General features: G+C 39.0%; 1 non-coding gene across 1 annotated transcript; it reads right to left on the bottom strand.

Annotated features, from left to right (window-relative positions):
• Nucleotides 1–8005: 8005 nt before the first annotated feature.
• Nucleotides 8006–8112, bottom strand: LOC128126507 (small nucleolar RNA R71). The gene has a single exon (XR_008224519.1). It is a non-coding gene; the product is annotated as a small nucleolar RNA R71 (small nucleolar RNA).
• Between the last annotated feature and the right edge of the window lie 17133 nt (nucleotides 8113–25245).

The raw sequence follows: 25245 nt of genomic DNA, 5'->3' as shown, positions 1-25245 counted from the left end.
ATTTTAACTTGAATCATAGATAGAATAACTTACCTTGTTGTTGCTTATGTTCCTTGAAACCTTGTGAGCCTAGCACCCCAAGTGTGATGCCTCAAATGCTTCACACAACACCAAATGCTCTTGGAAAGACTCTTGAGATAACACACACTTCTCAAAATCGGCCAAGCCCTCTAGTTTCCTTGTCTAACTTGTGTAGCCGATTTTGGTGGAGAATATGATCCTTATATAGTGTTGACACATCTAGGGTTACACCATGTAAACCCTAATGTGTCATGACTCTTCATTTCCATGACCCATGGGTTTGTAACTCCCATGGAGCATCCTATGGGTAGAACCCAACTTGATAATCCATGGAGCCTCTTAGCCCACTATACAAGATATGGATGATTTACATAATCAGCCCATATATTTAATTAGTTATCCTTTGATCACTTAATTAATTCCAAATTAATTCTTTGATCAACTAATTAAATAATATTATTAATATATTAGAACTTATAATATATTAATAATCTCCAAGTGTTATTTCTCTCATTTAGTCTATCCAATTGCATGGTGCCATGCAACCCAAATGGACCATGCCGGGTCGGGTCAAGTACAAACCCGAAATAGTTATGGACTTAGACACCTTATCCAACATTTTTTACAATTAATGTTTCTCTAAAGTAGTGTTTTTAAAATGAAATTTTTGGACGTGACATTTGGGTCGTTACAACCTTTGTCATCAACGCACGTTACTCTCTCCCATGACGTGTCTTGTTTATCACAAACAGAAGACATAGAAATATTAGAATCGTTAGTTGATTTGGGAGATTGAGCCTTTGGAACCCATTTGTAGTTGGGTTTAACCCATTTCTTTTTCGATCCGATGGTAGCTCAGTACTTGCTTTTGATCTTGATGCCAACTGCCGAGATGACTTTGACCTAACCGGTCTTGGTTTTGTTGGGGCATCTCTTGGATTGGACTTCTTGGTCAGCATTCCCTTCTTGCCCTTGGGATTTTGATTCTTGGCATTGGAAGATTGATTCTTGGCCTTCTGCGTGTTCCAATCAGCATTGTCTGAACGTGACCTTGAGGGGTTTCTTTTGGAATATCTCCCTCTTGGCGCGTTCTGCCACCCTTGTGCATAGTAGGGAACGTATGCGCAATTTGGGCAGTTTCGGGCAATGTGTCCAGGTGTTCCACAGTGAAAACATGTCTTTTTCTTCACTGTGAAGTTGTTTCTTCCTGCCCCTGGTGGCGTATCCTTGCGTTGTCTCTTGTTGTTCCCACATGCACACTTGCCACAAGAACTCTGTTGCGTTGGAATTGGTGGCCTGTATTTACCAACGGCAGGTTGATTAGAAGCAACAGAATTCGAAGCAACAGATTATGAGTTCAAGGAGATGTTGGATTGTCCAATGGTTTTCTCCTTGTTCTCATCTTCTGTTACTTTGCCTGCACAAGAAGTAGCAACATTAGTATCTTCAATATTAATAACTCCTCCTGACACAAATCCAGCTCGTTTTCCATATTGAAGATGTGCCTCCCTGTCAATTTCTTTCTTTGTCATATGGATGGATGTGTAGTTATGATTGAAAGGAGGAGGTACACTATCATACCCTAGACCCTTGTTTTGATTCCTTTTAAACTGCATGCTTTGGTCTATCATATTTGCAACCACCTCACTTGAGAAATCATATTTTCTAACATCAAGTTTGGCGGTTTCAAACTTTCCTTTCAAAGATTCAACTTCAGCCACTAGCTCAGCATTTTGTTTGACTACATAATCATAGTTTTCACATTTGTTCCTGTAGTCTTCCTGAAGTTTCCTAAAGTCCTTGGTTTTTGCTTCTAACTCAGCCTTCAGGGGTTTTTGTCCTTTCCTGAGTTGATATCCTTCATATCTCAGGTCCTCAACTTTTCTTTTAAATACATCAATTTGTTCTCGAAGAAACTTAATCGTATCTTCACATGATTGAGAACATGAAACTTCACATGAATGAGAACATGACACTTCATTGACCGGAAGGTTTACAGAACTCTTTAAAGCGTCAAGCTCTTCAATTACTTTAGCAATACTAAGACGATTGAGATCTTTTGTCTTCTTGATGACAGCTACATTCATATCCCACGATTTTGGAAGCGAATTCAATAGCTTTTTGTTTATCTCAGATTTAGACAAGAAGATCCCAGCTATATTCATCTCGGTAGTGAGTGTAGTAAACCGCTACAACTGAGTTTCGAGCGTTTCTCCAGGGACATAATCGAAAAAGTTGAAATTTTGTCTTAACATATCCTGACGACTCTCTTTCATGTTTTCAACTCCCTCGTAGACCTTAAAATCAATTAATTAAAAAAACAACTAGAAGCAAACGTCAAATTTAAAATGCCTTTTTTTTAAAAAACAACCTTAAAAGTCAAATTTAAAAAAAAAATCAAACTCAAAAGTCGAACTTGAAAAGTCAAACCGAAAAGCTAAATTTGAAAATTTAAAAATTAAACGAAAAAGTCAAAATTTAAAATCAAAGGTCAAATTTTCTAAGTCAAAGTCAAAAATTTAAGTAAAAAGTCGAAATTAAAAGTCAAAATTTAAAAACTAAAATTTTCGGGTTGAAAAAGGATTTTAAAAATAAAATTTTGAATTTTTTGGGCTGATTTTGTCAAATTGCGAAAATGGGAACCGAGAAAGACAGGTTTTGAACTAAATTTCGAAAAGAAGTAATGTGAGGGAAGTCAGCTCAGTTGGTAAGTCGCTTGGTTCCTAACTAGAGGTCCCTGGTTCGATTCCCGTCCTTTGCAAAATCACTCCCTACTTTTTATTTGAAGCTGCAATGCGAGCTGCTGTAGTCCACTGCCGAGCCGAGCCGTTCTTCAAGCCGCGATTCGAGCCCTGATCCGAGCCGAGCCGATGTCCGAGCCGAGCCACAAATACCGGAAACCCTAGCTGTAAACGCGAACTCCGCCGCCGGCCGTAAACTGTTTCCTGCAGTAAGCTCCGGCCGAAAATCCTTCAAGATTACGTGAAAAACAGAGAATTTTCGACTTTGAAGCTCCAAAACTCGATCAAAAACTTTTTTTTATGAAAAACACAAAGAACAAACTCCCCTTATTTTTGCGAGATCTATCCAAAAACGCAAAAATATTTCGAAAATAATATCAAATAATGCTCCAAAATAGAGTTTACGGCCCAAGAACTCGGTGTTTACGGCCGTAAGCTTGGACCGTAAACACAGAATATTCGATATTTGGATGAAACAATAAACCTTTTGACTGATACAACTTGGCTCTGATACCAATTGTAAGTCCCTAATCTGCCTGTGTATCAGTCAGATCCGTTTGATGGTGCGGAATCCCAATCAAACGGATGATGTCAGATCAAATAAAAGAGAAGGAGAAGAAGAATAATATGAATTTCTGTATGAATTGATTAGAATTAAAGCTCCAGATACAAAAGATTCACACAAAATGCTCTTTGGCCGTAAACTCTCTAGGGTTCATCAATTTCTAACTCCTCACCCTAACACCTCTATTTATACAAGGGAACATGGGCCGGAAACAAATGGGCCGTAAATGAGTTTACGGCCGTAAGGTGTTTACGGCCGTAAACTCAGCCGTAAACATGACCAAAAACTCCACAAGTATTACACAAAAATATAATTGTCCAAAAAAGTAAAGTATAAACCATATTTTGACCCAACACACTGTCTCCTTGGCTCATGAATTCTCTCTCTCGAAAGAATCCTCTTCTTGCTACAAAGACCACATTATCACTGGGTCTATAGAAGATGTAGCCAAAGGATATATGTGGGTAGCCGATGAAAATACACCTTTCGCTTCAAGGTTCGAGCTTATCGTGAGTCTCACGTCTCACGAAAGCTTCGCAACCCCAAATCTTGATGTGGTCTAGATTGGGAACTTTTCCAGTCCACACCTCGTGAGGTGTTTTGGCAACCTTCTTTGTAGGGACTAGATTAAGGATACGGGCGGCAGTCTCTAAGGCATACCCCCAAAATGAGATTGGTAGCGAAGCTCGACTCATCATGGAACGAACCACGTCCAACAAGGTCCGATTGCGCCTCTCAGCTACACCATTCAACTGTGGTGTCCTAGGAGGTGTCAATTGTGAGACAATCCCACATTCCTTAAGATAGTCAAGGGACTCGGTACTAAAATACTCACCACCACGATCGGATCGAAGCATCTTAATGTTCCCGCCCAACTGATTCTCCACTTCTTGCTTAAACTCTTTGAATTTCTCAAAGGTTTCTGACTTATGCTTGATTAAGTAGACATATCCATATCTACTAAAATCATCAGTAAAAGTCACATAGAAGCGATTAGCACCTCTTGTGGCGGTTCTGAAGGGTCCACACACATCCGTGTGTATGAGATCCAACAAACCTTCACCCCTAGCACAAGTGCCAGTAAAAGGTGACTTTGTCATTTTACCAAGCAAACAAGATTCACAACTATCATCCGACTTTAGGTCAAATGACTCAAAAACTCCATCCTTTTAGAGTTGGCCTATGCATTTCTTGCTTACATGTCCAAAACGACAATGCCATAAAGATGTTTTGTCTAAGCTAGTGGAAGAGTCAATACACAATACATTATTTCCTAGATTATCTACAACAGATACATTTTCATACACTCCATCACAAGGTAATGCTTTAAAATAAAGAACATTATTAAAGAAAGCATCAATACTACCATTATTATTATCAAAATAAAAGGTAAAACCTTATTTATACAATGCATGAAAGGAAATAACATTTCTTGCCATTTCTGGAGAATAATAACATTTATTCAAATCTAATGTAAACCCACTATTTAGCACTAAGGAATAAAATCCTATCTTGGTGACAGGTGAAGCTTTCGTGTTTCCCATAATCAAGTTTATCTTTCCCTGCTCCACATTCTCATTTCTTCTTAGTCCCTGCAAATCACAACATATGTGAATACCACAACCAGTATCAAGGACCCAAGACTTAGAATGAGGTGAGTTATTAGACAATATAGTGTATATACCTGCATGATTGGGTTTTACTTTCCTATCCTTCAAATCTTGCTGGTACTTTGGGCAGTTTCGCTTCCAGTGCGACTTTTCATGGCAATAGAAGCATTCAGCCTCATTAGGGTTAGCAGAAGGAATGACAAAACCTTTCTTGGTTTTTCTTGAAGAGGATCCTTCAAGGGTCTTACCCTTGGTACCCTTAGAAGGGCTCTTTCTCTTCTTCCCTTTGCCATGCCCGATTGCCAAGACATTGGCCGCAGTTGGAGTAGGAGTAGGTGTAGTAACAACCGACTTACCCTTTAGACCACTTTCGGTGGTCTTCAAGAGTCCTTGAAGTTTGCTGAGGGAGACTTGTTCTTTGTTCATGTGATATGTCATGCGGAATTGATCATAACACGATGGTAAGGAGTGCAAAATGATGTCTATTGCTAACTCCTCGGGGAAGTTCACATTTAGCTTCAATAAACGGTCCACATACCTTTACATTTTCTGCATGTGGCCCGTGATGGGTTCACCATCCTTCATTCGGGTTGTTATCATGGAGGAGATTATTTCATATCGCTCTTGGCGAGCACTTTGATGGTAGCGGTCCATCAAGTCCTGGTGCATCTCAAAAGGATAATAGTCCTCATAGGACTTTTGGAGCTCACTTGTCCGGTTCATATTAAGTATACATTATTATTCATTTATTAGCTAAATTATTACATTTTATGGACAAAAGCTACTTAAAAGTGTTTAAATTATATTTTCAGTCCAAAGATGAAGCTCGGAAGCGAAAGGAAGCGGGAGAAACAATTAGAAGATCGAGGATGAAATAAAGAAGAAAAACACTAAAAATGGCACTGACTCGGCGAGTCAGATCGACTACTTGGCGAGTCCAATCGAAGAATCGAGAAGATAATGACTCGGGATCCCAGGGAGTTATCACAATACGGGGAATGTGAGAGGGACTCGACGAGTCACCACTTGACTCGGCGAGTCGTTTCGTATATATAAAGATAATTCCTCAGATCGATAGAGGAGAGTTCTGGGACGATTCAGAAGTGTTTTGCTGCGAATGAGAAGCCAGAGAAACCCTAGAAGACGACGAAAGAAGCTAGAATTCAATCCCGGAGAGTAATTGAGGCAAAATTTCATCATTCCACTTATTCTTTTGTTTTATCATTATGGTTAAGCAATTTGACTTTGTTTGTTTGTTGTTATTTACTTCAATTATGAGCTAAAACCTTTAGACTTCTGTTTGGGGATACAAAGTTGACAATATGGTTTGATTGATTGGTAGGATTAATTCTAAGTTGGTGAATTTTTGTTATTTTAGCTTGCTAAAGAACCTTGTGTGTGAATAATAATTAATTTGCTGTTAATAGGAAGATAATTGATTAGCATGAACATCTATTGATTATTAACCTCATATGCTATGTGATCACTATACCATATGTCAAGGATTAATGAATATGAAACTAGAATTAATAAGAAAATTGAGTAAATCCATGTGCAAGCTTGTAAGACAACCATCAAACAAGAAGTTAATTAAAAGAATAAATTAGTTAACTATTGCAAGTCTAACTTAACCCGAATAATTAATCTAGTGAATTTAATTAAATTAGACAATTGGCCACTGTTTAAGTTAGTTTATTTGCTAAGGATTAGGGTAGTGAATACGAATCTAATCACTTGAATCGGTAACCAACGAAAGAATTAATCCATTGCACCATTACCTTGAAATCAACCATAGAGTTAACCAAGTTGAACTAAACAGAAGTTCCTTTCCAATTATTGAATCTAGTTAAGTCTTTATTTTCTAGTTCTTAAATTAGTAATAGTTAGTAAGTTTCTAGTCTTGTAAAACTAGAGAAAACCCCTACTTATTAATTAACTTAGATAAAATTAGTTTTTAATTTTAATTTGTCGTTCCCTGTGATCGATACCCTGCTTATTTACTATACCACAATTGATAGGTTCACTGCCTTTTGTGTGTTATTTGATAATTAAAAGTAGGTTTAAAACTAACTGAGTTTGCACACATCAAGTTTTTGGCGCCGTTGCCGGGGATCGAACGGTTCTAAAATTAATATTAAATTCTAGTTTAATCGATCCTTTGTGTGGGATTTATCTTACACAAAGTTATTTACAAAGTAATTCAGTAAGTAGAATTAGTTTCAATAAAATTCTGTTTTTAGGATAACTAGAAAATTTTTCAGTTTTTGCCTTGAACTCGCCGAGTGCATTCGAGCAGACTCGGCGAGTCCGATGCTTTTTCAACTTTATTTTAGTATTTTGTTTTTGTTCTTTTTACGCGTTCTGTTTCTTTTGTTTTGTTTGTTTACAGTTGTTTCATGACCCGAGGATCTGATACACCTCTGGTCCCTCCTTTGGAAGACCCGGAATCCGCACTAAGAAGGAGCAAAGGAAAAGCCGTTGGAGAAACCACATCTTCAAAGAACTCACCACTCAAAAACTTAAAGTCCGTTTTCAGCAAGAAGAAGAGCAGCAAATCAGGAGCATCCAGTGCCTCGTTGACAGTTGAAGAACCAATTCAAGAAGATATCGAGTACGAGACCGAGGAAGAAGAAGAGCATACTTACGAGCACGAAACTGATTCCGAAGAAGAGTTAGCTATCACAATGGCTAACATTGATGAAGTCCCCATGGGGGAATGGAAGAAAAGGATGCGTGATGACACCGGGCCGGGACTTGTGCAACCCGCAATTCCCGCGACCGCTACTTTCGAACTAAAAGGTCATATTCTCGCCCAACTCAAGGAGATTCTTTTTTACGGGAAGGATCACGAAGACGCTTACAAGCACTTGGACAAAGTGAATGATGTGGCCGATTACTTCAACGTACCGAATGTTCCACGCGAGACCCAGCTTCTTCGCATGCTCCCTATCACATTTAAAGGAGCTGCAAAAGATTGGTTAAAGTCACTTCCTCCCGGATCGGTCACCACATGGGCCAAGATGAAAGAAGAGTTCATAGACCATTTCTGCCCGCCCTCCAAGATAGCCAAGCTAAAGAAAGCCATTGCCAACTTCGAGCAACAATCCGGAGAATCTCTTTATGAAGCTTGGGAAAGGTACAAGAGCCTACTTAGAAATTGCCCACACCATGACCTTAATAGCCAACAAGAGGTCTCCATCTTCTATGATGGAGTCAATGTCACCACAAGGCAATTACTTGATTCTCAAGGCCCGCTCACAAAGAAGGTGCCCCCGGTAATTAAAGAATTAATTGAAGAATTCTCTAAGCACTCTAGAGAATACCACAATCCAAGAAACGAAGTAAGTCGGGGGTAGTAAACGCGGCAAATGATAGCATGGTGGCGGTGATAGCTAAGCTTGATAGTCTAGATCGAAGAATGACAAAAATGGATCAAACAATCCATGCTATTAGGGTAGGATGCGAAAATTGTAGAGGGCCCCATCTCACAAAGGATTGTGATTTGGATGAGAATGGAAATAAGAAAGCTTAAGTCTTCTATTCAAGTGGCGATCGATATGATGAAAATTGGCGGAAACCAAAGAAGGAATGGCTACCATACGAAGAGTATAAGAAGGAAAAGGAGGAGAAATACAAGCAGAAGGAGAGGGGACTATACCAAAAGGAAGAACCGGTAGAAAAGAAAGCCGATTTAGAAGAGTTATTCACTAGATTCATAGCCGCGTCCGAAAAAAGACACAATGATCACGATGCTGCCATACACGAGACCAGAAACATGCTAAGGAATCAGCAAACATCAATTCTCAACATTGAGAAACAGCTGGGGCAGCTTGCGCATCAAGTTAATGATAGAAGACCGGGTCAACTTCCAAGTAACACCGAACCCAATCCAAGAATGGAGAATGTAAGTGTAATAACCTCCAGCAGTGAAGAAACATTTACAGAAGCACTGAGAATCTCCAAGAAGAAGGAAGAAAAGGTAGAAGAATCGGACCCAGCAAAACCCGATCCGACTCGCCGAGTCACTCCATTGGACTCGACGAGTCCATGCGTAAATGATAAAACTATCAGTTCTTTGAAGCCTTATAATCCTCCTCTGCCATACCCAATCAAATCCATGCCTGCAGAAAAAGTAGAAGCATACAGAACCTTCATGAAGCATGTTAATGCTTTACAAGGTAATGTGCCATTTGTGGAAACAATGCTCCAAACACCTAAGTACTTCAACTTGCTTAAGGGCCTTTTTGCTGCTAGGAAAGATTTGGCTGAAGTCGCGGAAATATTGATGAGTGAGCTACCTGAAAAGAAGGGTGATCCGGGAAATATTGTGATTCCGTGCCAATTTGGTAATGAAGTTTTCACCCGAGCATTAGCTGATTCGGGGGCAAGCATCAATCTGATGCCTTTTTCATTCTTTAAGAAGTTGAAATTACCAGAACCAAGGTCGGTGAATATGAAGATCCATTTGGCGGACAAGACGATAATTCATCCACAAGGCGTTTGTGAGGATCTCCTTATAAAAGTTGACAAGTTTATTTTTCCAGTAGACTTCGTGGTAGTTGATATGGAAGAAGACCCCGAAATTCCAATTATTTTGGGGAGATCATTCTTGAACACCGCGTGTGCTTTAATTGATATATGTGAGTCTAAATTGACATTAAGGGTGGGTGATGAGTCTGCAATGTTTAAAGCTATTCCAGAAGCCAAGCAAGAAGAGGAAAAGAATGAAGAAATCTCATTTATCCAATTGGATGATGAGATATTACAAAAAGAGCTTGAACTTTTGCTAAAAGAAGATCCAAGCAAGTTTTTGATACACTCTGAAGAAGATGGAGATGTTAACAAGGACTTGGAGGAGTTAGAAAAGCTACTGGAAGGAGCCAACTCAGAAAACACCCAAGAATTGATGGAACCCGATCAGACTCGCCGAGTCACTTTAATGGACTCGATGAGTCCAGTCGAATTTGACAAAGACTTGGCCGACTTAGATCTGTTTGTTACTAGTTCTTCACATACCTTGGATTTAGATATTATTCATGATTCTTTAGAAGAACAAACAGTAGAAGGAGGAATGGGAATGAAAGTTCAAAACGCCGATGTAGCATGTCTTGATACAATTCCGTTTGAAGATGGGTTGAGCACAGGAAAGGATGAAGAGACAAAGGAAAGGAGGGTGGAAGCTGATCAACCATTCACTACTAAACCTAAAGCACAAACCATCACGAAATATGAAGTAATTAAATTTAAAGAGAAGGAGGTGCAAGAGAAGGTGAAAAAGAATGGGGTAAAGAAGAAAAAGAGGAAAAGGGAAGCCCAAGCAGCTAAGGATGATGCTGTGAAAAAGAAAAGAGATGCATGGAAAAGGGCTTACAAGAAGAAGATTCACGCTTACAAAACAAAGTACAAACCACAAAAGACTAGGCGTGCATTCCCGATGCTAGAAGATAACGAGACGTAGACGGGAAAGAGTCCAGCTAACGACTCCTTAAAAATAAGCGTTTGGTGGGAGGCAACCCGTTATTTAGAGTTTGCTTTCTTTTACTTTTTAGTTTTGTTTGAAATTTTTCCTTCGTGTTTAGATTGTTAATTCTCCAATTCGTCGGATATGTCTGCTTGAGAGTGTGCACGGGCTAAGTGTGGGGTGAAATGATTTTTTAGATAAATGAAAATTTTTTATGAATTTTTGCAAATGACTCGACGAGTCTATATGGATTTCAGAAAAAAAAAATTGACATCGCGACCAGACTCGCCGAGTCGGTATTATTTACAGAAAAAAAAATATTGAAATTACTTTTACAACCGGTAACTAGGGTTTTAACCCTAATGAATCAGTTTCTTTTCACACACACACTCGCCGTGCGCCTCTCTCTCAACTCTCTCTCAAGCATTCAAGTGTTCTTCCATTTTTCTTCAAAATTTTCAAGTACCATCTCAAAAGGTAATGAATTTCTTCTTGTTTTCTGTTAAGAACATGATTATAAGGCTATCTATGATAGAAATTGCATGAAAAAAACCCGTTTTTGAAAAGTAGTAAATTTCTAGGGTTTTGATTTTTCATGAATTATGTTGTTTTGAATGCTTATTCTGGCCTTAATACCTTAATAATATGTGCCTAGACAAAACCCTTGACGTAATTTCCAGGTTCCATGGTCCAATTTCCATCGACCCGCCGACTGACTCGTGCAGTTCGTGCGACTCGCCGAGTCGCACATGGACTCGACGAGTCGAGTCGGGAAACATATGCGAGACTTTTTTTTAATTATATTATGTGTTTTCGGGTTTTGTGTCTTTGTTTTGCAAAAATCATGTTCAGAAGGGGGCAAAGTTCCAGTGGCCACCAAGGGGACTTTCCTTGGTTGAATTTCCCACAAATCGAGTCCGCTTCAACATTGCGGAAGTGGAAGAAGAAGTTGGCTGACATAAAGAAGAAAGAGATCTACGTGCCCAACCAGATAGATTGGGATTGGTTGCAAAGTGTACGCTATGAGGAGGAGTTAGCTCCTTATCTTTTAAAGGAGTTTCACCATGAAGGCGAAACAATGATTTGCGACGGGTGGAGCCGGGTCTTCCGTATTCAAGAGCCGGTTTATTTGGAGTTGTGTTTGGAGTTCTTCTCCACGGTATCTTTCACCGGAGGAGTGGATGCTTATCACCCGTCAAGCTTTAGTTTCTGCCTTGGGGGAGAATTTCATCAATGCTCTGTGGTGGATCTTGCCTGTCGATTTGGGGTTTATGATCAGCCATTGGTCTCAACACCCATCTTTCGGGCCTTTTTGGCACAAACCCATATGATGTTTCCCGAAGGAGTTACGAGCACGGGCTGGTGGAATACAATTGGTAACAAGGTCTATATTCCGAAGTCGGCACAAGAAGGGAGCATTCGATCCCCAACACACCGCCTCATTCATCGTCTCATTTCATCCACCATCAACCAAAGGAAAGATGATGACAAGTTTTCTAACCTTGATGTCTTCTATTTATGGAGCATTATTACACCCGACGTTTTTTGCAATATTCCTTGGTGTCTAGCTTCATATCCCTCGGAGGGTGCGGTCAAGGATCGCAAAACTTCTCGAATCAATGGTGGGATGTTTGTCACCCGGTTAGCCAACTCATTCGGGTTGATGAACCGCGGTGCATGGAACTTCATGACGATGATCCCTACACCTCCATTCAATCCAATTCTTTTCCAGAGAGCGAGGATTATTGAAGACTATGGCGGTGGCCATTATGCCATTCCGAATGATGATCCGGTTGTTGGTCCCGAAGCATCGGGGAGGAGGGTTCGTTCGAGGAGAGAGCGGGATGTGGAGGAAGAGTCGCAGGTGATTCCGGTTGACAACGACGAAGTGCCAATGGATTGGTACAATGTGGAGATGAGGCGGCTACAAGACCAAATGGCGCGGAGCTTGAATTTTAGTAACCAATCACATATCCGACTTTTCGACCACTTTAACATTACGCACATCGATGGTGGTAACTTTCTATATATTCCATCATGGGAAGAGGTGATAACTGCAAGAAGAAGTGGTGCGGGAGGAAGTGGAGCAGGGCTAGATGATCATGATGATGAGGAGGATTGAGTTCTTTGCATTTTTATTGAACAATTTTCCATCTTTTTATTTTTGTGTTTGTTTTTATTTGGTTGTTTAATGTTTTTAAAACTTGCTTTTGATGTTTATTTGATGTTTGATGCTTTGACAATTTTTCAGAATTGAATTAGGAGTGCTAGCTTCAAAAGGGTTTAGAATCATAGAATCAAAGTGAGAAAGAGAGTCAAGAAAGAGGAGCGTTAGAGTTAAAGTATTGAGTCCGGTCCTTAGAGATGTTGGCAAGGGAGTCTGGAAGTGAATAGAAAGTATAGAGAGTTTATTGGAAGCTGGATCAGATGCAGAATGCTATTATGTTCATTTAATGACCAACTCGTCGAGTGCATTAAGCTGACTCGACGAGTCGCCCTTAATTCTCAAAAATCCGAAGATTTCCCGAAGTAACTCGACGAGTATGGTATATACTTGACGAGTCGTTTGGTTTCATGTCGAAGGGGCTGCGAATTTGATGTTGATTAGAGTACCACTTGACTATCTATTCTTTCCATATTAATTTTTGAAGATCTTATACTGTTTTCCGCGTATTTGGAGCTACCCACACGAGATTTTGACACCCAAGGCATGGATGAGCTGTTCCCATGTCTAAAGTCAATTGAATTGGAGCTGAAAAGGAAGTGATCAATCTATCGACTGCTATCCCAGGGGAGTTTGTTCCAATTCCCTCTTTATTTTCTTTTTATGTTTTTATCATGTATAATATGCAATGAGGGCATTGCATAAAATAAGTGTGGGGTAAGGGGTTGGTCACATAAATAGAAAACTTAGAATCTTAACTTAGGTTAATTTTAAAAAAAAAAATTTGCATACCAAAAATATTACTTAGGATTTAATTTAGAAAATTTTGGTAAAAGTAAAATTAGGATTCCATGTTAGAATTGTGTTGATAATTGCATGAAAACTCAAATGTTTAGTCGAGCCTATATACGTTCTAGTGCATTTGTGGCTTCCTTATTCCAATGAATTCATGGGACAAAAACACGACCCCGCTCAGCCCAAGGGATGCAATATGTTTAGCAGCCTAAACCTGAAATGTATCCAGGAAGATTGTTATCGTTAGCCAATAAAGGTTGACATTGAGCGCCCCTGCTTAAGCATGTAGGATTTGAGTGAAAAAAGAGAAGTACATGTAAAAAAAAGAGAATTACAAGAGAAGTTGTAAGAATTTTGGAGCAATCAAAGTGAAGATCAAAAGATCAAAATTCTGAAGATTCAAAAAGTTGAAGATACCAAAAATCAAACAATAAAGGTGGTGAATTCAAAGAGATCAAAGATCAAATTATTAAAGGAAGTGAAGAATTCCAAAAGAGCTCCATAGTGGTATCGAAAAGTTGTAATTCTAGATTATGTATGCTTGGGTTGCTCAATTAAAAACACCTTGAGGGTAAGAGGTTTTCTGAGGATGGATTCGGAGGGTTGCATAAAATGAGCATAGTTCGGGATGATTGGGCAAGTGTTTATGAGGATTGTGAGTATTTGGAGTATGGGAGGTCTTTAGGAAAAATTTTAGACACAAATGCATGTGTTGCGGTCTCGGCATAATGGTTGGGTTAGATTGGAGTTATCATATGTGATTCTAATATGTTTAAAATTTGGTTTTGCTTGGGGGCAAGCAAAAGACAAGTGTGGGGTATTTTGATATGTGCATAATTGGTTCATATTAAGTATACATTATTATTCATTTATTAGCTAAATTATTACATTTTATGGACAAAAGGTACTTAAAAGTGTTTAAATTATATTTTCAGTCCAAAGATGAAGCTCGGAAGCGAAAGGAAGCGGGAGAAACAATTAGAAGATCGAGGATGAAATAAAGAAGAAAAACACTAAAAATGGCACTGACTCGGCGAGTCCAATCGAAGAATCGAGAAGATAATGACTCGGGATCCCAGGGAGTTATCACAATACGGGGAATGTGAGAGGGACTCGACGAGTCACCACCTGACTCGGCGAGTCGTTTCGTATATATAAAGATAATTCCTCAGATCGATAGAGGAGAGTTCTGGGACGATTCAGAAGTGTTTTGCTGCGATTGAGAAGCTAGAGAAACCCTAGAAGACGACGAAAGAAGCTAGAATTCAATCCCGGAGAGTAATTGAGGCAAAATTTCATCATTCCACTTATTCTTTTGTTTTATCATTATGGTTAAGCAATTTGACTTTGTTTGTTTGTTGTTATTTACTTCAATTATGAGCTAAAACCTTTAGACTTCTTTTTGGGGATACAAAGTTGACAATATGGTTTGATTGATTGGTAGGATTAATTCTAAGTTGGTGAATTTTTGTTATTTTAGCTTGCTAAAGAACCTTATGTGTGAATAATAATTAATTTTCTGTTAATAGGAAGATAATTGATTAGCATGAACATCTATTGATTATTAACCTCATATGCTATGTGATCACTATACCATATGTCAAGGATTAATGAATATGAAACTAGAATTAATAAGAAAATTGAGTAAATCCATGTGCAAGCTTGTAAGACAACCATCAAACAAGAAGTTAATTAAAAGAATAAATTAGTTAACTATTGCAAGTCTAACTTAACCCGAATAATTAATCTAGTGAATTTAATTAAATTAGACAATTGGCCACTGTTTAAGTTAGTTTATTTGCTAAGGATTAGGGTAGTGAATACGAATCTAATCACTTGAATCGGTAACCAACGAAAGAATTAATCCATTGCACCATTACCTTGAAATCAACCATAGAGTCAACCAAGTTGAACTAAACAGAAGTTCCTTTCCAATTATTGAATCTAGTTAAGTCTTTATTTTCTAGTTCTTAAATTAGTAATAGTTAGTAAGTTTCTAGTCTTGTAAAACTAGAGAAAATCCCTACTTATTAATTAACTTAGATAAAATTAGTTTTTAATTTTAATTTGCCGTTCCCTGTGATTGATACCCTGCTTATTTACTATACCACAATTGATAGGTTCACTGCCTTTTGTGTGTTATTTGATAATTAAAAGTAGGTTTAAAACTAACTGAGTTTGCACACATCAGTGGTCATCATGATGCATGCTACCTTTGTAGCATCTCTTTCATGTACCTCATATTTAGCAAGCTCTTCAGGAGTAGCAGTTGGCTCGGGTACCTTCAGCTCCTTGTCGAGAACATATTATTTGTTCTCATACCGAGTGACCCTCCTGATGTTTCTGATCCAATCTGTAAAGTTGGACCCATCAAAGATGACTCTCCCACAAAGATTCATGAGAGAGAAGGAGCTAGTAGGGTTTGAGCTAGAAGTATTGTTATTGGAAGACATCTGAAAAGAAGAGGGAATAGATTAGATTAGATATAGAGATAGTCCTTAATAAAACACCCAAATGTAATATTAAGTCTAGGACCCAACACAATATTTTATAACTTAGAAGAGGGATGTTGTAATCTAAGCTATAAGATATTTGAAGGTAGGTGAATGACGATTCACCAATTTCCACCATGAAAAACGAAATATTTAATTAGGTTTTAATTGGTTTAGAAACTCCTAGATTCTTTGAGATTCATTGAACTTTCTTCAATGTCATGTTTCAATCTCGAGTGTGCCCTTCAAGTTTTGTGACTGGGATGCCGAGGATCACAAAACAAGGTGTGAAGTAACCATGCAAATCACTTGGTACCCTTAATGTATTACCCATCAATCGATGTGCCGGTTAACCACACACGCTCCATCGATACTATGATAAACATTAAGTCACCCTTTACCTACCTTTTTAAGTTCAAGTTAGTGTGCCGGTTAACCACACACGCTCCACTAACGACTTAAACAAAGTGTAAAGTGTAATTTCATGGATTAACACCTTATTCACATTTTCCTAAAGTAACTAAGATTGGGAATTTAATAAGGTTTAGTTACATTAGTATTATCATTATACTTTTAATGAGAATTTATAAGTCCTTGTCCTACCCGTTCGGCTAACGACCCTCCACCGATCAAGGAAGCGGTGGGTGAGAGTGGACACCCATTAAGTTGCCATTTTATAGGCAACAACCTTATACCCCCTTATAGACCGACTTCGTGAATGAGGCGTACTACCGGTAAGACGACTTGATCTTATACATATATATATATATATATATATATATATATATATATATATATATATATATAATTAACTTGTAATATTATAAAGTATAAGGGTTGAATTTTAACTTTTAAAATTCTAAAGGTTGGAACTAAAGTTATAATCATGACTTTACTTGTTCCAAAACTTGAGGGAAAGTTTTGTAAACTTTCAAAACTTTTCATTTCTTATAACTTATGAATTTAATTGAATATTAAAAATGAAGACTCTTCATTTTTCTAACTCTTGTGTTCTTTTAATGATTTTTATTAAAGTGTGACCTTTGGATTTCCATAACTTGAGGACAAGTTATGGACTCCATTAAAACACATAATGATCAAGAATTAAACTACCAAGTAGGTTACAAACAATTCCTATGATCATCTAATCTTCATAAGTCCAAGAACATGAATATGAACATTCCAAGAATCATAAATTACTCATAAAACTTGTAATTTTTGATAATAGCCATTGTAAATGGATTAGCATAAACATTACACCATCTAAAACAAGTTTTATAACACCAAAACAGTTTAGGGTAATGTTTCTAGTCCATTTCTAGCAGCAAAACTCGAAAAATTGGACATTGCAGCCTCTACTCGTCGAGTGCATGAACAGACTCGACGAGTAGCATGCATTTCTTCATGGACTCGTCGAGTCCCCCCAATGGACTCGGCGAGTTCATACGGCAGTGAACAAAAAAATTTCGATTTTTAAGCTATTTGCATCAAGTATCAAGTAAACAAGCCTAGGCTCTGATACCACTGATGGGTTTTGAGCATTCTAACACTCCTATGCTGTACATGCAACCCTAGAAACCTTGGATCTATGTTTGACTAAGATACATGCAAATAATTATTTTTCCAAGGTTCTTATCCTATCTAGCATGGCATGGGGAACTTGAACCAAATAAAGCTAGTAGAATTACTTACCTTGTAGTTGTAGTTGATTGCTTGGAGTTTTAGAGCCTAACACCAATTGTGTGGATGCCTCAAATGGAAATCACAAATCACCACAAACTTTGGAACTTTGAGAGAATAGTAACAACCTTCTTGAAATCGGCCCTCTTAGTATACTCACAACAACTAGTGTGATTTCAAGAACTAAAGCATCCTTTATATAGTGTGGTGGATTAGGGTTACATCCATGTAAACCATAATACCCATGTCTTTTCATTTCCATGAGATCCATGGGTTAAAGCTCCATGGAGTATCCATGGACTTTCCATGCAAGTCTAGCCCATTCCAAATAAGCATTAGCTCACACTATATAAATACAAGAGCTTATATTTAATTAGTCATACTTTGATCTCTAAATTAATTCTAAATTAATTATAGATCAACACTAATTAAATAATATGATTTTATATTAATATATTAGAACTTATAATATATTAATAAATCATAACTTATACTATTCTCAAAAGATTATCCATAAATTGTTCGGGTGAAGTGCAACCCAAATGGACCATGTCGGGTCGGGTCAAGTACATACCAAATATAGTTATGGACTTAGACACTATATCTAACAATCGTGTCTTATGCGGCTTCAGCTGCCGCGAAGCATAAGCAACCACTCGTCCTCTCTGCATGAGGACCGCCCCCAAACCGGTGATAGATTCATCACAAAATACCACAAAATCATCGCCCCCCTTCCGGGAGGGTCAAAATTGGGGCCTCAGATAACCTCTGTCGGAGTGTCTCAAATGTCGACTGCTGCTTAGGGCCCTATCAGAAATACACCCCTTCCTCATCAGACGAGTGAGGGGTACCGCAATCTGGGAGAAGTCCTAAATAAATCTCTGATAGTACCCAGCCAAAACCAAGAAACTCCTGATCTATGAGGGAGATTTCGGAACCTCCCGCTGCATCACAACCTCGATCTTAGCTTGATCGACGAAAATCCCATCATGGTTAATGAGGTGCCCGAGGAACTAAACCTCTCGTAACCAAAACTCACACTTTGAGAACTTGGCGTAAAGCCGTTCTCGCCTCAAAACTCTCAAAGGTGCTCCTCATGCTGCTCTCTGGTCTTGGAACACACCAAGATATCATCAATAAACACAATGATAGATCGGTAGATCATCGGCCTGCGTACTCGATTCATCATATCCAGAAACACAGCAGGCGCATTGGTGAACCCAAACGACATCACCACGAACTCATAATGCCCATAACGAGTCCAAAACACGGTTTTCTCCATGTTCTCCTCTCTTACTCTCACCTAGTGATACCCAGACCACAGATCTATCTTGGAGAACCATGATGTACAATACAACTGATCAAAGAGGTCATCAATCCTCTTCACCGTTAACTTGTTCAAATCTCGTTAATCAATACACATCTAATGCGACACATCATTCTTCTTAACGAATAGTAACAGCGCTCCCTACAGAGAACTGCTCGGTCTGATGAACTGTTTGCCTAGCAGCTCCTGAAGCTGAGATGACAACTCATGCATCTCAGGTGGTTCCAAGCGGTATGGCACCTTGGAAATCAGGGTCGCACCTAGCATGAGATCAATCCTGAACTCAACCTGCCCCTCAAGAGGCACACCGGGCAACTCCTCCGGGAAAACATCAGCAAACTCCCTGCCAACTGGTACCTCTGAAATTGAAGTCTTCTCCCTAACATGAGTATCAACCACATAAGCCAAAAAACCAGCACATCTATGACGAATATACTATCGCGCCCTAGCTGCCAAACAAAACCCTAAATCAACCTTGGTGCCCTCTCCATAGATAACCAGTTCTCCTCCACTTGGGGTTTGAACTACCACTCATTGTCCTTCACAATCAATCATGGCACCAAACCTGCTCAGCTAGTCCTTACCCACTATCACACATACATCCCTTATGGGGATAGGGATCAGGTCAATCAGGTAAGGCACTCCGAAGATCTCCTATATGTTAGATTAGGTGTCTAAGCACATAACTATAATTGGTATGTACTTGACCCGAGAGCAGCATGGTCCATTTGGGTTACATATCATCAGGACAATTTGTTAGGATGGACTTTTGGGAAGAGGTTATTTATGGTTTATTAATATATTATAAGTTCTAATATATTAATATGAAATCATATGATTTAATTAGTATTGATCAAGAATTAGTTTGGAATTAATTTAGTGATCAAAAGAGACTAATTAAATCAATGGGGACAAATTGTGCAAAATAGTTATATTTATATGTTGGGCTTATGATCCATGTTGGACTTAGTTTATGTATGGATACATAAAGAGTTGGGCCACATGAGCCATGGATCATAAACCCATGGGTATGGATTATGGTTAATCCATGACCTTTGGAATTCCACATATAAATATGTTACTCCATAGCCAAAATCATACCCATGCTCAAGATTTAACATTTTGGGACCAAAAAGCATCATTAAGACATCCAAATCTAGATTTATATGATGAAGGGGTAAAGTTGCAAGCTTTATACCTTAAAAAGGTTGCAAATGATGTAGAAACCCCAGATCCAAAGTGCTTCACTCTTCCAAGATGAGCTTGGCTTTCTTTCTTCTTCTTCTAAGCACAAAACATACACTCTTAGGCTTAAAATAGATTCTCAAGGTGAACTAGGGTTGCAAAACGTATAAAGAGGGATGGAGGCTGATGAGGTGAGGGGAAATAAGGCCATAAGGGTGTTTAAGTACGAGCTAAACCCTAAAAATCAGGGTTTCCAAATCTGGAAAGTACGCCCAGCGTACTCCCCTAAGACATATTTATGAAAATGTCATTAGGGCTCCTTTTGCACACTTTCTTGAACTTAGGGACCAAAATGCAACATAATTAAATTATAGGGTTAAATTAAAAGTACCTTATCATCGGGATATTACGTATTTCACCCTCAAGTCTATTTCAACTCATATGTCCGCACAAGGCTATACCAGGTCTATTTCACCTTCGCGTCTATTTCACCCCCGAATCTATTTCAACTCATATGTCAGCATAAGGTTGTACTAGGTTTATTTCGCCCTCGAGTCTAGTTCACCCCCACAAACACACACACAAACATACACACACACACACACACATATATATATATATATATATATATATATATAGCAAACATGCACACAGGCATACAATGCATACAACAGGAGTCACAAAGACTACAAGCACATACAATCCCTAGTATCCTACAGTATAGTGAGCAAAATCACCTCGCACAACTGCTCAAAAGTCAACACGCCCTCAAAATCCCACAACAGGTGCTAAACGCCACCTAGATAACCACACAAGGAAAAACCCAATTCTACCTATTAGGAAATTAATAGTTGAACAAAAATCCACAAATCAAAAGTCAACCCTCAAGGTCAACGGTCAAAGTCAACAGTTAATGTTGAATCCAACCAACCGCCACGATGTGATCTTCTTTGGCCACGTCGTGGCCCGAATACGACCAAACAATCGGGAAAATCTCAGCCACCATGTCATAGTAGCTGGGGGGGTTCCAACAGCTTAATGCATTAAGCTGTTTTCTTCGATTCTAAGAGCTCCAAAGCTCATATCTGGTCCAAAAATATGGTCTAGAACATTAAAGTTTCTACCTTTATCCATTAGGACCACCCAAAAGGTCCAAAACCCAAATCCCTAAGTCCGAAAAGGTTTAACAATGCATGATCTTAACCAATAAGAACTTATTCCATCAAATCTAAAGTCTATCCTTTCTAGAAGTGATTCTAGCACCAAAACTAACCTAAAAGTTAGTGCTTTATGACATGCATGTCCAATGCATGTCTTGAAGCCATATTAGGTCAAAATGAGGGTTTATAACCTAAATCTCATACACGGATTGAAAGCCCAACCAAACTCCAGATCCAAGGCACATATTACACCAAATGCCCCAGTGATTCATAAAGTTGCAAACTTTAAGAGATCTCACCATCCCAACAAGAAAAAACAAGAAGTTAATGGGATAAAACTCAAGATCCAGCAACCTAGCATGATAAAAATCGAGTCTTGGACACTTACAAAGGTCTAGAAGAGTGTTAAGGTGAAGAATGGAGACTTGCTGTAATGACCCAATTTTCAAAAGAAAATTTTCATTTTTTGATTAACCAAAATACTTTCCACAAACCATGAAATCCCATATACAATTGTTTTCAAAATTCATGACAAATACAATTTTATTTCAAATCATCAAAGTGTCCCATAAAAGCACAGGAGAGAGAGTGCACACTGCGCCATCAAGCTTTGCCCTTTCCCTTGGGCTCAGATGTACCTGAAACAAATCCACAAACTGTAAGTTAATGCTTAGTGAGTCCCCCAGAGTATACCCCACACACAATCCACATAACACATATCGTATTAGCTATAAAAGCTACATATATCACATAAGCCATGCATACAACATATAAGGAAGCCATGGAAACCCTCCAGGGTCTTACACCTAGTGCCACTGGAACCCCAACATGGTCTTAAATACCTGTCATGGGAACCCCCCACATGGTCTTCCTGCCATGGGAACCCCCACATGGTCTTCCTACCATGGGAACCCACACATGGTCTTCCCAACCAAGAAAATATCATACAAACTAAACATGCAAATATACCAGGATGCCATGGAAACCCTCCAAGGTCTTATACCAAATGCCACGGGAACCCCCACGTGGTCTCAGTCTACTGCCACAGGAACCCCCTGGGGTCTTCTATGCAAATGTCATACTAACATAACGCTTAATCAATCGACAATCCATATTTCATAAAATGGGTCGGCCTTGGTGCCTTGGACCCATTGGTATGGTGAGAAGACTCACCTCTATCTGCTAAATCTGAAAGTTGCTCTCCTAACGGTCTGTGACCACCCATGCTGAACAATTAATCCAAGTTAAAGTCGGACATAATCCAAATTAAAGGACCCAATCCCCAAGTCCTTTTTACAATGGCCAAAAAGTCTTCCTTTGCTAATGGCCCTAAAGTCCATGTCCAAATCATTAATGGGCCCCATGGCCCAATAAATCCCAACCATAGGAACCATGGCCCAAAACAGATAAGTTGGCCTACTAACTCAAAATGTGACCAGGCCCAATGACTAATTAAGGCCCAAAGGCTTACAAGCCCAAAACAAGTCCGAGTCCATCTGATGTGCGTACGCGTTGCGTACCACCCTGGTACGCACAGTGTAACACCCGTAGATCTGGGCTATTCAATTTGTATAATATGTCTCAAGGGTTCCGTACATATAAAGAACGCCGAAATCCGAGTTATAACAAAGAAGTTATGGCCCGTCGAAGTTTTACGACAAAACCGGCACAACACCGGGAGACGTAAATAGTGAATTTATGATGGAGGACTTTTTACCCTTAGTGATCTAAACCAAAGTTGTAGTATACATTAAACCGAGAATATCCATAAAAAGAACGCCCAAATCTGACTTCGTATGAAGAAGTTATGATTTTTCTAAGATTCGGCTTAACAGTGTACAGCCCGAAACTCGAATTTTAGTTCGAGCGGTTTTTGGCTTACGCAACCTTAATGAGAGTTGAAGATCTCATTAATATGAACTCAACGGTAAAAACATAGACGAAAACGGACTCTGTATGTAGAAGTTATGAATTTTACGCGGACATTTAACAACATAATCTCCTCCTACTATTAAATTTAAGATCGGTCGAGAATTAGCCGACGGAGTCTAAATGAGAGTTGTAGATCTTATTTTTACCCACACGTGGATATAAAGAACGTCAAAAACGGAGTTCGTATGCGAAAGTTATGAATTTTTGAAAATCGGCTGATTTTCACCCTATGTGCGATGCCACGTGTCAGCACCAGGTGAAAACTTGGAGCCTACGCAACACCACGACGTGGTGAGGGCCACCTCGACGTGGTGACGCCCCTGGAGGCCTATAAATAAAGGCTCGAGGCTGCCTCTTTTTCTTACACCTTTCCCCACTTCTTTCTCTCTCTATACTCTCTCTCTCTCTCTCTCTCTCTCTCTCTCTCTCTCTCTCTAAGCCCTAAACCCCCCCCCCCAAAAAAAAGCCTAGGGAACCCCCCTAGCACGAGGCAGAAGCCCCGGAGCACCTAACGACTCCGAAAGGAAGAGCCTTCGTCTCAAAAACTCTGCTCCAGCAGAGCCCGGTTTCCAAGGAAACCCGTTGTTTTGTCCGAGGGAAATTGTTTTAATAGTAACGAAGTGTTGTCCGAGTACCGAGTCATCACCTTATCAGGTGAGTGCATAGTTACTTTCATCTTACACATAGATATGAAGTATTTTATATAAATTACATGCTATGTGTGCATATTATCTGAATACTTGATGTCTATGCTGGATGAACAATTTTATACATGTTTTAAATGATTTAAACTGTTTATGTATTTTATATCTACGATAATGTTGGGGTACAACATGGGTAGATGTAATATGAGTTGGGTGATGAGTTGAGAGGTGTTATAGACCACGAGGTGAGGGTGAAGGGTAGACGATGTGAGAAGCCTTTTCCCAAACGATGGCCCCGTCATTCATCAGAGTATGGATGACAACCACAGACTATTCTAGACAGTCCAGTGGAACACTAGTAGGCTCGCAACCTATAAGTGTTGTGAATGATGTGTTCACCCGGTGTACTCTAAACCTTGGTGATCATGCAGACTTGATGCCTAAACCCTGGTGATTATGCAGACTTGATACCTAAACCTAGGTGATCATGCAGACTTGATGCCTAAACCCTGGTGATCATGCAGACTTGATACCTAAACCCTGGTGATCATGCATACTTGATACCTAAACCTTGGTGATCATGCAGACTTAATGCCTAAACCCTGGCGACTATGCAGACTTAGTGTCCGTTGTGTAAACTGTGGCAACGATGGACTTTGTGCCGATTCCATAGGATGATCCTTAGGAATGAGTGAACGAGAAATCGTTGATTCTTAGGGTAGATCCTTAAGAATAAAGAAGATAATGGGGATGGATAATTGGGTTGATTGCTTAATTGTTTAAACATAATAATTATATTATTGTGGGTTGAAAACGCTATGTACTCACCAGGTTTCACAACCCGACCCACTCAGTTTATTTATATCACAGGTGTTGTTATGATGTCACATTACACTGAGAGATTAAGGAGATGTAAATCACTAGCGATAATGAATAAAAGTTCTGTTTATGCTTATGTTTCTGTATTGACGATGACATCCCAAATGTTAATAAAAATACTTTTCCTCGGAAATGCTTTGATAACTTATTTATCATGTTTTACTGGGAACAAATTCTGCAACGTTTTTATTAAAAGAGATACTCTGGTTTTTATAAAGCATAAACAAAACCGGTCTTTTCTGGCCGTGAAAATAGGGATGTCGCACGCAGCATACTGAGTCCCTGAGTTGTACACGCTGCATATTCTAAGTTACTCCCAACGTACAAACAGATTAAGCACATTTTCCATTAAGTGCTTAATACTCGATATTCTAACATCCAAACCTTAGATTTAATCTCATTAAGACATCCTAATGCATAAATTTGGCAACTTTATGCCTTTGCATGTCCCCTATGCTCCCAACAACCCATTAAGACCTTTCCAAGAGTCTTAATCCATGTATGAGGTCAAAACACCCATCAAGACTCCATTTTTATGCTATGAATTCACCAAGGACTTCAGATCTATCCTCCTTAAGCTCTAGAGTTG

This window comes from Lactuca sativa, chromosome 5 (genome assembly GCF_002870075.4).
Source record: "Lactuca sativa cultivar Salinas chromosome 5, Lsat_Salinas_v11, whole genome shotgun sequence".
NCBI lineage: Eukaryota > Viridiplantae > Streptophyta > Magnoliopsida > Asterales > Asteraceae > Lactuca > Lactuca sativa.
The sequence above is the reverse complement of the archived record's forward strand: the minus strand, read 5'-3'. Positions and strand labels throughout refer to the sequence as shown.